This window comes from Diadema setosum, chromosome 6 (assembly GCF_964275005.1).
Source record: "Diadema setosum chromosome 6, eeDiaSeto1, whole genome shotgun sequence".
NCBI classification, from domain to species: domain Eukaryota; kingdom Metazoa; phylum Echinodermata; class Echinoidea; order Diadematoida; family Diadematidae; genus Diadema; species Diadema setosum.
The window spans coordinates 23125840-23141179 of record NC_092690.1 but is presented as its reverse complement, the minus strand read 5'-3'; positions in this window follow the sequence as shown (position 1 = coordinate 23141179).

Sequence of the window (15340 nt, the reverse complement as noted above, 5' to 3'; positions counted from 1 at the left end):
TTTTCACTTCTTTCAACAGAATGTACAAAAAATATAGATTCGACATGCGTTTGATAAGGAATGATACATAGATAGCAAAGAATAACATTTGTCAATAATCATTACAAAGTTAGGTATTTTTCATACAGACATACATTCTGCGAAAAAAAGTGGAGGTACCCACTCAAAAGACTATGCTTGTACAACGTGGGCACCTCACAGGAGGAAAAAAAAAGTGAAAACTTAACTACAAGTGTGCGGGATGAAAAATAAAAGTGGAAAAGGGGAAAGGGAAGAAGCAGAAATACAAATAAAGAGACGAGACAACTAAAAACAAAAAGCCTAAATCAATCGATACATTCAAGATCAAACCAACAGAGACTATTAGCCATATTAGAAGTGTAGAGCGTTGAAAGCGACGAGAAAATGATATACTTAGTATACAATTTGTGGAATTGCTGATAGCAGAACATATTATCTGCTCTGTGAAGGCACATGTAATAATGTACAAGTTTGCAGTAAGAAAAACAGGGGATGCGATGTGGAATTCCGCGAAAGACGCGACCTATAACAAGCCTATGAAAAATCAATGAGCATCCTGGTGCTTTCCTTCATTCTTTTGTGTCTATTGCGTGTGAGTGTGTCGCATTAGTATTTTTATGGAGAGGCAAGTAATGTACTTGTAGAATCATTTTCTTTTTATGGCTACTAGTACTTGTTCCACAAAAAATAGGTCCGGCTTTTTATGCACCGAGATGGATAAATGCCACGGAGTATTAAGCACTGTGAGATAATGGTTAAAAAAAAAAAAAAAATTGTTTCACGGCAGGAGATAAAAGTGAAATATGAAAGCTGCTGAGCAACGGAGATGGTTGGATAGTGTTGTTTGATGAGAGAGAGAGAGAGTGTGTGTGTGTGTGTGTGTGTGTGTGCTATCAGTGTGCAATACTTTTTTATGTATGTGTGCATGTTCGTTACATGTGCACACACAATCAGTAATAATAATAATAATAATAATAATAATAATAATAATAATAAGGTCTTATTTACCCAGGGTAGCCTCTTCAGTGTTGCCACTGCTCTACCAGAGGGCCCTGCTATTATTATTACCCTAGCGTTGCCAGGTACCCATTTATACACCTGGGTCGAGAGGGACATTGTGGGTAACAACATCTTGTCCAAGGATGTAAGCACTGGGCGGGATTCGAACTCGAGGTCCTCCGTTCGGGAGTCGGGAGTCTTATCCACTATGCCACAGCGCCCCCACAGAGTAAGAGAGGCTGAACTAATGTTCAGTGGTTGACATACAGTATACAGGGCCTTGGTTTTCAATAATAGTTCAATTCAATTATACTTCATTTTCATCCAACATAAGGTATAAGGTAACTACATAATACATTGTGTACACACACACACACACACACACACACACACACATGTATATATATATATATATATATATATATATATATATATATATATATATATATATATATATATATATATTAGAGAGAGAGAGAGAGAGTTTTATCACAAATTTATCACAATACTCCATTCTTGTTGAGATATTTGTGATAAAAAAGAACAAGAAAATAGAGATCTTTTTTTTTTAAATCATAACTTCTAGAATATTCGTTATATATCATGAGTGAGGTATTTACTCTATTATGATGGACTTACTTTAAAATGTTTAAAAACATAATAGCTCATTTTGCAATAACGTCATATATATATATATATATATATATATATATATATATATTTATATATATATATTGTATATATTCAGTGCCCTGGAAGAAGTAGGGAAAACATAATCATAAGATCAATCGATAAAGCAGAATAAAACTGTAAATATGAAAAAGGGCTTCAAATGCTACCTACTGTGACAAAGTTTATAAAGTCCGACATATTCATCATTGAAATTGTTTTTGTTTTTTGTTTGTTTGTTTTTTTTTTGTAAATAAGGACGCCTTATATAAATAACTGTTTTGGCAGAAGGGAACACCTGGTCCTATCTCTGTTATTTATTTTGATGTATTTCGTCGTGAGAGAGAGTTGGAGAGAAAAGAGATAATGCAGCCGAATTGGCCGACAAGCGAAATAATCTGGCAACGCTGGTATTGTAGCGGCAACTTGCTGAAGTTGTCAAGCAGTGAGTAACTGCATGGGCCGGGAGCTGATATATTCTCTATTCTGGATGAGAGGGAAAAAAAGACACCTTCAAAACTATGTACGCACTCACAGAACATATAAATTCATTTCTGAAAATGTGGTGGCCCAATATATATTTCTGGTGGCCCCGGGCCCTTCTGGTCCACCATGAATGTCGAGCCTTGCATGTAACGATGTACATCGTGGAGGCATACAAGTACACCGTGTGTGTGTCGTGGTACATAACTGTGCTGTTCTGCAGGGGTCTCCCGAGACCTGTCTTCTTTAATTCTACCATACATTGATAGGCCTACTATACTTCGAATAGGTCTTTGAACAGGACCATCCCGCAGTTCAGTCCACGCTGGGGTCAAACTCGGGTCACCGCATGGTTCCACAAAGGGCAATGACCCTATAGGTGCTAGACTCATCAACAGGACACGCCAGCGATATTCACAACAAACCTGCGGGTTTGTCGGACCATCGCGTAATAGCCGCGAAGTACTTGCCTAAGTTTGTCGAGGATGCTCGTAAATTATTTCCTTTCTCTGTTTCCTGGACAAATGATACGTGGACGGCGATTACCATATAACTGTGCTGGCCAAATTAACCGGCTAGACATGGGATAATGAAATTACGTAATGCCAGACAGCACACGTGTTTCATCCGATGCGATTGCGTAAACCGAATTCTAACGCACACTCTGTGATAGCAATAATCTGTCCAGGGAGGTGGATTTCCACCTCCCTGGTCTGTCCCTTTCTTGTCGGACCATAAAGGGGCATAACCAGGAATTCCGTCCGGAGAGGCGCCTTTACAAAATTAAAAGAGGCGCCCGTTCCCCCCCCCCCCCCATTTTTTCTTTTTATGTCTTTTGTTTTTAGAAATGATATTAAAGGGGGGGGGGGGCGTCTCCGTCTGGATCCGCCACTACAATGACGTAAAGACCAATCGTCTGTATAATACTTATAGCAATGTCTAAACAGATAGGCAAATTAGAACAAACTTTAAACGGGGAAGATTTAATCGTTTTCTTTCTATTTTTTCCCCTTCACTTGAATTTCAAAGGAGTGATACTATATATTTATTATGATTTATATTGACCAAACTCACCGTTTGTTTTACTTCACTGTTAGTTTATACATCATCCCCATTTCTCCTTAAGAGCTACAAACCGGACTCGTATCAAGGCACGTTTTTCATCCACATGGTGTCGAATGGTGGTCACTTTGAAAGCCGTGTAGGGAAATTATTTAATGACAATAATTATTATGTTTTAGCTTCCGATGGCATGCCCTAGAATTTGCTCCAAAATCGTACTTTTCCGCACCTCTGAACACAACGAGAGATTCAAATAAGAGTGAGTAGTCAAACAATTATTTGAGCTGGGTTTGTGATTTTCCTTTTCATACTGATATTATTTAATGTCAAACCTTTTAAATGCCGAAGAATGAGAGAGAAAGAAGAAGAAGAAGAGAGAGAGGAATAACAATATGCAATGTGTTACGTTCAAATTTGCTGAAGTAAAACAGAGCCAAGGGGGAAAATGTTTTGAGAAAAAAAAAGAAAATAAAAGGAAATTGACCTACTGATAAACCTTTTATGATTTATATGAAAGAGCATGTAATTCTATTAAGGATTCAACGTTTATTTGATGAAAATTGGTCTTCAAATGGCTGAGATATCAAAAAAAAGTGATAATAATAAAAGACTACAGGCCACGTCTTTTATTAGGATCTCTTTGTTTCGCGTCGTTTTTTGATATCTCGGCCATGTCAAAACCGATTTTCATGAAATAAACTTTTGATACCCCTCAGAATTGCATGCTCTTTGATATCTCGTAGAGTGGTTTGTGAATATCTCGCAAAACGTTAAAAGCTAAATTCTCACCTCGACAAGAACTGTACACACCCTTTAATCTTCACTGAATAGACGAGGCGAGTGTATAAGATCCTTTGTGGAATATCATCATAGAATTTCTGTGGTCCCTTTTTTTTAACCTACAACGATGGGGAAAGGACTGCGGGCCGAGATATCCGGCGAAGAACTTCTTCTTTTGTTTCTATACTTAAAAGAAAAAAAAAGAAGAAGAGAAATGACGATACAGTGGACTCCCTATAAACGAAGTCCTCGGGACCGGCAGATTTCTTTCGTTGTGTTGAAATTTCGTTTTAACCGAACACTTTTAATAAACAACACAAACACCATAGAGCCGATAAATTTGCGACCTGGATTTTTACTTCGTTGTAACCAGAATTTCGTTACAACCACCGTGTTCGTTATAATGGGAGTGCACTGTATTCTATAGTACTGATCAATGAGAGAGTGGGGATGGGGTGACGTCATCTCCAAGTTTGTCTACATGGTTTCGACCAATATCGCTTCTTGCAAAATTTGACACATTCCACCTTTCTTTTATGTAAAAAAAAAAAAAAAAAAAAAAAAAATGATGGAACTTCTATCACGCTCTTCGGTTGACGTCACTCTATTAATTCAAGCCCATCTTCAACGTGGCGTGGAATCGTACCTGAAACAAGTCCGACAATATTGTTCTACAATTAATATAAGCCGCCGCATTCTGTTCTTATCGCGCGTGTGAAACACAAGTATGAGCACTGTTTGGGAGATCCCGGGGTAAAAGGTCGTTCCTTAATTAATATGACATTCCATCCCATCGTCAAGATTAGTATAACGTGTTGAGAGGTGCCGCGCCGAAGCAGAAAAGTTGTCGCGGGACACGGCTTCTGGAATGCAGTCAGTATTTACACCTGCCTGCTCTCCGTCCTATGGCGAGAACACATAAGCACGTCACAGTGTCAAAAGGAAAATATAAAATACGCCTGCATTCTTTTTGTTTGTGCAATAATTTGTAGCTGTTTTGGGAGGTGCATGTTTATTGTTTTGCCAGATGGCTGGCAGTTTGGTAAATTAAGATTTTAAAAACAATTCGTAATAAGTAGTAATTAACAACGTGGCACAGCTGCAACCATATGGAAGTTTGCATCTTTCACCAAACGAATTGCCCTCGTACTAATTATTAGTTATCATTGCTTGTATGAGTACGTGGACTACGTACTTGTTCTATCATTGTTAGTTTATCTTCCCCCCCCCCCCCCCGTCGTTTTGCATGTTTTGAATGATGAAATGATAGCAGCCGCTATTCTCAATTTCAGAATGGACTATAACACCTGGCATTGTAAGTTATAGGCCCTACTATGCGCTGCAGTCGGACCCTCCTTATAATCTGTTTGGTAGTGTACGCCAATAGATGGCGCTACAGCACTTCAAAACATGAAGAATCGTTTTGCATGCGTTCCTTTTTCGATCACCTCACAGCGGCTGAGCTACAGGGAAGTTACAAGTACTAGTATATTGCCGATATTACCGGTTAATTGTCCGGCGTCGCGTTCGGCGTCCATCGTCCATCATGCCTAAGCTTTTTAGATTTTCAGATTCTTCTTGAAACTCCCAAGACGGATTTTCACCAAATTTGGTAGAGAGCATACCTGGGATCATAGGATCTCAATTTGTTCAAATGGGCACCATGCCAAAGTGGGGCCCCAAATTGTCCATTTTCATCTTCTTAAAGGGATCGTACAGTTCTGGTTGAGACCTAATTTCAGGTTTCTAATATTTTAAGGTGAGATAATGAGAAATGTCATATAAAATATGAAAGAGCATGCAATTCATTGAGGAATTCAACGGTTTATTTGATAAAAATTGGTTTTGAAATAGCTGAGATATCCAAAAAGATCGATTCTAATAAAGTGTGGGACCCACACTTTGTAACGATCGCTTTGTTTTACTTTGTTTTTGAATGTTTCAGTTACTCAAAACCCGATTTTCATCAAGTAAACGTTGAATTCCTATTAAAATGGTATCCTTTGTAGTATGTTATAAGAGTTTTCTTGGTATCTTGCAAAAAATTAAAAGCCCAATTCTCATCTCAACCAATACTGTACTATCCCTTTAAAAATCCATTTTCAGGTTTTTACCAAACGTGCCAGGTGTTACAGCTAAGGTGATAAAGTAGGCATAGATATCTGTAGGCTCATAAATAGGCAACATACTCCCCCACTTGCCTTGAAATGAATATTTATTTTTATTTTATTTTATTACTATTTTTTCTTTAATCAAATCGTCTTCTCTAGAACCAGAAGTGATAAGGCCTAAGCAAAGTAAATAGTGCTACGTACAGTACATGAGTAAGTACAGATTAATATTAGTGACTGTCATTCCAAGTTATGGCAGATCTAGGGTTGGCCTAGGATGGGGGGGGGGGGGGGGGCGACCAAGGTAGGGCGAAATATATTTACATTTTCATCTTGAGAGCGCAGTCTGATTTTCACATTTTCATATTCTTCTTTTAGACACATTTGATATGATTTTGCTTTATTTCAACATTCCTTTTTCATACAAAGAATATAACAGGAAGCAAATTGAACAAAGTCATTCCGAGGCACCTAATATTTTGAACAGTAAATTACATGGAAAATAGTGATGGTGATTGACTTAAATGTACAGCACTTTATTTTCTTAATAATACAAAATGATTACGGGCATGTGTCTTTTACACATTAGATAAAAATAAGATTTAACGTACCTGCTGTTTAAACAAATCTAGCTGTACATGTAATAGAAATGCAGGAGACCATTGTCATGTAAGCAGATACTTGATAAAGATAATGACCTCAAGTATACCTGCATGGGTACACTTCATATGATACAATCAAAATATTCTGCCGCCCTTGATAGTTAAGTATTGAAACTGACTTTAGCTTTCACAACCCATTACGGGTCACGTGTCAAATTTCGGGTGTGTCAGGATGTGCTATGCTGAAGTACCTCTGAAGTGTTTACACTGTAGTTCTGTAATTAAACAGGTTCTGTATGCCATTCATTGTTGTGTGTGCTGTATTATCTGAGAAGAAGGAGGGGAAAGGTATTGAAAAAGCGATTTAAAGTTGAGATATAGCACCACATGGCTAGTTCTCAGGAAGGTATAACACCTTATTACGCCCTGGTCACCGAGTGTGTTGTAAAGTTTACATGCTGTTTTTGTTGTGTGTGTGTGTGTGTGTGTGTGTGTGTGTGTGTGTGTGTGTGTGTGTGTGTGTGTGTGTGTGTGTGTGTGTGTGTGTGTGTGCATACCTTTTTTTTGGGGGGGGAGGGTGGGTAGGATTTGATACAGATCTGGATTAAAGAAAAAACATACGGGCAGTACTACATCTTGAGTATACTTGATATCTTTAAAAAAATAATAGTATTAAAATAATAATTCAGTGTACTGTTGTACCACAATTTCACTTGTGCAAGAATATCATTTGGGAATATTATAATGAAAAAGTGTGTTGCAGTGTGTCCAACAGAATTTTAGAAATGTTTTCTTAACATTATTTTGTGATAATAATTATGCCAGTTTACTAACCTTCAAATTTCATGCATATAGACTGATATATATATATATATATATATATATATATATATATATATATATATATATATATATATGTATATATATATATATATATATATATATATATATATATATATATATATATATATATATATATATATATATATATTTATATATATATATATATTTATATATTTATATATATATATATATATATATATATATAAACACAAAGATTGTTCCTGACAACCAGAATGCTTTCCAGAGGCTTGCCTGACAGAGTACAACTTATGTAGTCAGGGTAGATTCCAAGTTCATGAATTTTATTCATCAGGAACACAAATTGAAAGCTTGTTACTATTTGTATCCCATCCCCCCCCCCCCCAAAAAAAAAAAAATATAAAAATAAAAACATGACTACATTGGTAATCGGTCTATTTGTTTTGTGACACGGGCATGTCATTTTGTTTAATAGTGTCCCATTTCATTTTGTTGAGATATGAAACAAAAGTGATACAGTACATGTACTACAAACTCATGTTTTGAATAATATTGAATTTGTGACGAAGAATATAAAATACATATATCTCTGTGGAAGGGGAAAAACATGTAAGTTTGAATGTCATTTAAAAAAAAAAACTATCCCCCCCCAAAAAAAAAAAAAAAAAAAAAAAAATCCCTAATGAATCAGAAATAATGATATGTATTTCAGGAACATTGATTTTTCATTTGAAACAAAAATATATGACTGATAATATAATATTGTAGAAGATGGAAACTCTTTTTTTTTTTCAGATGAATGTGATTGGATGCTTTGAAAGCAGGAGGCGGGGTATTGACATCAAGCAAACTACTGACAGTACAATGCATTCCTGTTTTACAATAGGTGTCATATTTCACGCTACTTGGACAGCAAACACAAAAAGACAACATTCTTTCCTGTTTTTTATAACTTTTTTTAAAACAATACACTTTATATGTTACACTTGCCACATACATACCAATTCCTAACTGGCATGACAAACTGACAATGTAGATATAACTTGTAATTGTGCTTTGAAGCAGAAGGGTGCCCCAGCACACTCATTGTAGTAACTTCAAAGTCAAATGTCAGATAGTATGTCTATGCTTATCAAGATATGGTGCCACTAAAGGTTTCACGAAGACATTCGGGCCAGTTAAGGTTTCACGAAGACATCTAATATTCAGCTACCTGGAGATTAGCTGATGAATGAACCATTGGCATCGAGAAAGAGCGATTTGCAGATTATCTCTTGTCAAACAAGACAGTGATTGAAGAGAGTTGATAAGGAAAGTCTGGGTCAGATAACTCTTAATAAAACAGTCACAATTGGGGTCATATATGGAGCTACACCTGTACATGGACAAGGAACACATGAAGACAAAACTCTCATTCTTTTCCTTTATTCTCCTTTTCTTTTCTTTTTTTGAATCACTTTTATAACAATACAGTTTAGATGTTAAACTTGCAACATGCAGTGCAGATGGTAAAGGGTATTGCCATCTAACAGTTCCTGAATGGTGCAATGGATTGACAATGCAGATATAACTTGAAGCTTTGAAGTTCAACAGAGGGAGCAGGGTGCCCAGTGTGGTTTCAAAATTACTAAGGGAAATGGAACCCAAATAAATGTGTGGATTGAGTGAATGCAGCATTACTAGAAGAACACATCAGCGAAGTATGAGGAAAATCAGATAATTGTGTTTAAAACCAATGATTTTGTTTTTTGGTATAGCCACTACTAGATGAGAAGACAATGAATGCCGACATCATATAAGGAACAACCGTGATAGAAAATTAGAATTTACTTGGGGAGGAAAAAAAAACCAACCTTACAGAACACCACTACTTAACTCTTTATGTGCCACATTCGCACGTTCTACTCAGTCGACGGCGTGCCAACTTCGCATTTTCTGCTCAAACACACTAATCCGCCTAATCCGATCGATAAATCGCCAAATGCCGCGGTACAATGAAAGTGTTTCTCGCGCTTCCGTTACTCTCACATATAGCTTGCATTTCATGTAGTGATTGACTATCAAGAGGTGTTCTCTACTGGATTTGAGAGTAATTTCTAAGTTTTTGTCACTGTTTTGTGAGCAAAAGTCGTGCCTTTGCAGTAATGTAGCTACTGGTAATGTGAAAGAAAAACAATCATAAATTTGTCATACAATAATACATCAAAGCAAAGCTTTGCTTTTTCTCTACAACTTTACTCATGATTTGCCCCAACTTAACAGAAATCTAATAAAGTTACATAGACTTTAAAAACAAAATGTTTTCTCAAAGCATGAAACCGTTAGTGTGGCACAAAGGGGGTTTCCACCATGGCACATGAAGAAATAATCACCGCACAACACAAGCTATCTGTTTGAAGAATGGAATTGCGGGTGTTTGGTGATTTATCTATCAGTTTTGGCAGGGTGGTGCGTTTGAGCAAAATATGCCAACTTGGCAAGCCATCGACCGAGTCAGGCGTGCAAATGTTGCACATAAAGTAACTGTTATGCCAAGTGCCCTCAAGCAATTCAAAATGTGTGTAATAACTGTTGAATATCCTACAACATGTGATTGTCTAACTATCAGCACTGTGGAGAAGGTTGCATTTCTACAGAGGCAAACATGTGGAAATTTTTATCTGGCAGATATTACTGTTGTGCAAATGATTTTCCAAAATTGCCACAGGAAAATAATACCTGCTAATCTTGTTCACCGTTTGATCAACAATGTGAGCAATGTTATAAGGAACCTTGTTGTTGAGTATGCAAACACAACAAAAATAAATATAAAAACTATGGATCTAATACAGTCACTAAAAACAATGATTATGAAGAGTTATCATAAAGATGGTTAATAATTTTATACAACTCATTGCACTAAAATCATGTTACAACAAAGCTGCCAACTAGATTATTTCTTTTCTCTATATTCAGTTTATTTCCCTACATCAAAGCAAGAAACTGAAAATCATAAACGTTTCTTCTTCAACTTCATTTAGCCATGTGCAATTTTCCCTTTTTGTAAACAAAAACGTGGTTTACCACATGTTTTGATTTGCTGATCAAACATATTCATCAGAATAGAGTCATATGAAGGAGCATGTCTATAAATTCCTTGACACACATGAAAGCTGGCTGAAGTGGTTTTGCAAAAGCAGTGGGAACTTTAAAATGTATACAGTGCACTCCCGTTATAACGAACACGGTTATAACGAAATTCCGGTTACAACGAAATAAAATTTAGGACCGCAACATTATCAACTCTATGTATTTTTATTGTTTATTCATTTGGTTATAACGAAATTTCGTTATAACGAAAGAAAACTGCCGGTCCCGAGGACTTCGTTATAACGGGAGTCCACTGTACATATAAATATTCTTCACTTCTGCCACTTATATCAGAAGTGTAATCACTTTCACAAAGTGTAAATTCTCACGTCACACTCAAAATGAAATATACAAATAAATAAAAGAAATTTGCAGAAACCGCTCATTGAATAATCACTCATAGATAATACAAAGTGAGGGAAATAAGATTTAATACAGTACATGTATTTCAAACAGATTGTTCCATCCTCCAACACAAATGGCATACCCTCAGTTTCACAAACCTTATTCAAAAAGTGTCTGCTTGCCAAGCACGAAGCAAACATTTCAACATGCCGCCAAAGTCTGCACGATGGAGATCTGGTCGCAAAGATGGGTGCACACCCCGACACACTGCACTTGCACTTATCTACACACATACACACATGCACACACACACATACACACACACACACACACACATATACACACTCACACACACACACATAAACACACATTTTTACTGTTCAAAAAAATCTAAATAAAAACAAACAAACATACAAACAAAAATCACAACAAAACCCCCAAACTTTCCAAATGTTCCATCTGGACATTTGCCCAGTTGAAGCAGTGATCTTTGACCCATCCCCCCCCCCAAAAAAAAAGAAGTTCTGTGGCCTCTGCACACACACACACACACACACACATACATAATTATACATCAACACATGACAGGTGACTAGCTGAGGAAACATCAATCTTCACTAAGATGACACTGTGATATGGTATTTCAATATACTTCAATGCTACCATATGTACGTACATCTCTTTCATAGGACTCGATAGCACTATAAAGCAGCAAAGATATCTCATTATCAATTTGAAACAATTCATAGTTCACATTCACAGATCAAGAGTCTTCATATACATGTTTATAAAATGGGTTCAAGAATGTAGCCGATTGGAAGCGCTGAAATGAGTCACGTGTGCGTGCATTAATTTCTTAGTAAATGCACTAAGAAGAGTCTGTCTTCCACCTCCCTGGCCTGACGTACGTCACAATGTTTACACTAGCAGTGCGCACTCAATCAGTTGTTACAAGTGCGTCACGCGCTACTATACACGCTGTCAATCCTGTAAACAACTTCTAGTTCGGGCCGCGGGCTGCCACAACAGCCGGCGGCCTTTCTTGTGCATAACACATGGCGTACGTATACTCTTATACGTACGTACAGTACTTATGTGCGGGATTTCCGAGTGCGATGTGCGTAAATGTTTGGGACGAACATCTTCGGACATCTTGACTTTTGAGCGAGTGCTACATGTAGCTGACTGGTATTGACTCACAAAGGTACGTGAATAATGCTGTTAGTTTTCGACCCATTTTATAAAACAAATGATGCACAGGATTATTTCGTGGCGTTAGTGAAGGTGCGGCGCACTCTCGAGTATTGACGGTTGCAAACATGCACTCGGCTGCGCCTCGTGCATGTCGCACCATTGTCAATACTCTCGAGCGCGCTGCACCTTCACTAACACACTCTATCCTGTGCATCATTTGTATAATGTGACTGCATCACAAAAGCAACAAAAAATTCATATTCACTGATTTTGTGTGGTGACTCCAAATGGGTGAAATGGGTCAAAACCTAGTCAATCTTGAATTTTTCACATTATCTGCAAGAGTAGTACTACTTCCACATTATTGTTAAGTTTGAGCTCATAAAAACGAATGGGGAAATGTGTTTTCTGCAATTTTTCTAGAGCACTCTTTTGGTAGAATAGTGTGATTATGTGTGTCTTAGAGTCCCCTTTCCATTTCTTAAAAACCCTTTAAACACTCTTCAAGTTCTGAAAGGATGATGCTACTACTTTGAAAGTTTGTATCACTCATGGCTAGAATGTGGTAATAGAGCATGCTTAATTTCAGCTTAATCTGATAATCCCTTCATTGTTGTTGCTATGAGGTTATACATCCTGTTTTCTTTTGTCCCATTCAAGGTAGGGAGCACGGCTTAGTGAAGATTAAGCACTTGAATAGACCTTGAACTTCAGAGCCTCTTTTCTCAAGACACACTTTTCCAGGGTGTGTGCCTTCTTTCTAATATTTAGATAGGTTAGGAGAGTCCATTTGACTTGAGTTATATATGATTTTAAAGCTTAAAGTCAGCTCTTAACTAGAAAGCCGTGACTGGCGACTTTTTGTTGGTTTTGCGTTGCAGGATCACATACATAGAGGAATAATAATGTCCACAGTGACACATTCTGCTGAATAGATTCTCATTGTACAAACGTATATCCTTTTTGTCTGATACAGTATTTTCAGTGACTTGTCATTTTGCAAAATTGACCATTACAATTGTGCATGCTGAAAACTTGAAATTGAATGTATAAGCATGGTTCTTGACATTGATTAACATTAACATTAACATTAACATTAACATTCTTGACATTGATTTGCCAACACCAATAAAAAATTTATCAAAATTGTGTTTACATGTAGCATGCTAAATTCACTTGATACAGTTCATCAAAAGCAACAGTTGTTATCTACGTCTAAAAAGATGCAGACACTGCAAAAAACCAAACATGTGGAATAATGAGTTGCACATCTACCACCTTGCAGCTAGTAGTAGACAATAATATGATGCCACACCGATGAGGTCAGAATTCAGAATTATAAACGTACATTATCACACTCCGTTATTCTTATTCCGTCCTTCAGATTAGGCAGATGTGTGTTAACCTGCAGGGAATTTGAATACAATGGCATGGGGAGAATTGGGGGTTTCCCCATCTCCCTCCAACCTAACACAAGAAAAAAAAAAAAAAAAAGCTGGGACTCTTCAGGTACATTGTACATAGACATGCATGGGATTACAGCTTGAGCTGGATCATTTGTAAGATTTACCGAATGACGAAAAAAGAAGATGTAATGCGCACTTTAATACCTAGTGCATATCGCTAAAATTATCATTGGCAGATCCATGGCTTTTAACATTTGCAGATAATGCTCAGTACGTCCTTAGCGATTACTAGGGGATGATGGTACCACATCCTACTATTAATCACTTCCTCTCAGAGAAATGTATCTGCCCTTTTTCCATGGACAAGGAAAGTATCAAAAAAGAATTTATATTGTGGCAGGAGCATTTACACAAGATGAATTATGGCAAATATAAAACAAGCCATGCCTTCCTCCACCATCAAAGGCCTGCTTCTTTTTTTTATCTTACAAAACTTAAGTTACCTTTTAACAGAATTTCTTCTTTTTTTTTTTTTTCCTGGTATTAAAGCAAATGGCAGAATCATAATAACCTGAGTCTTTAGTTCCTAGCAGAGTTTCTCCCCCCCCCCCCCCCCAGGCAAATCATTTTCTAGGAAACAGGCACCTGGAGTACACTGCATAGGTATACCCATCAAAAGCTTTTCCAACTGAGATATTTCTTAATATTTCTTCCTCCTTTTCTTTAAAAAACTAGAAATATCGCTTTGGCGACTGGTATGCCTCCGCCATAATGCATGATTTTCCCAATAGGTCCAGATAGTACATGTGGACAATCTGCGATTACATTTTCACAAAATTGGCAAAATATTGAAATGACAAGTTTGTCACAAATGTGTTGAATGTTCACCTTCCTTGACCTAGGTTTAATTGGATGAATAGGAGAGCATGTATCTAGGGATTTAAGGACTTTAACTCGACTTTGACCCATTCATACATTTAGGCATTGAGTAATTTTCAAGGTACAGGTGTGGAGAAAAAGTGCAATTTCTGAATTGAATAGTAAATTGTTACCATTTTCAACTGGCCCTTGACCCTAAAATTCATAAGATAATCACTTTCAAGTAGAACATGCATAATATGTACTAAGTTTCAAGATAACTTGAGCCACTTCCGAGATATGGAGGAAAAAGTTAGTTCAGCACTTTCACTTGATCTTTGACCTTTTGACCTTTGAGGCAAAAAAAGAAGAAAAAAAAACTTTCCAGAGAATTTCTATTAGGTTACACATGTATGCATACACCAAGTGTAAAAAAAAATAACCCTGTTGGCATAGCATGATAGGAGGGAAATAGTAAAATTTTGAAGTGTTGCACTTGACCTTTGACCCCTGACCTTTGACCCCATGAACCCTACATTCTCTAGATAATCACTTCCAGTCAGTATATGTATATACTATGTTCCATGAAGATACCTTGAACAATTTTCCAAGGTATGGAGAAAAAAAAAGTTTTAATATTTTTACTTGACCTTTTGACCTTTGACCTTTGACCTCATGACCCAAACTTTCACCAGAGAATCTTAATTGGGTAATACATGTATACACTAAGTTTCAAGAAAATATCTTCAGGCATTCAATAGATATGGTGGAAATAGTGAAATTTTATGTATTTGACCTTGACCTTTTGACCTTTGACCTTGAGCATGTGCACCCAAAAGTTGATAGGCACAACTTCACC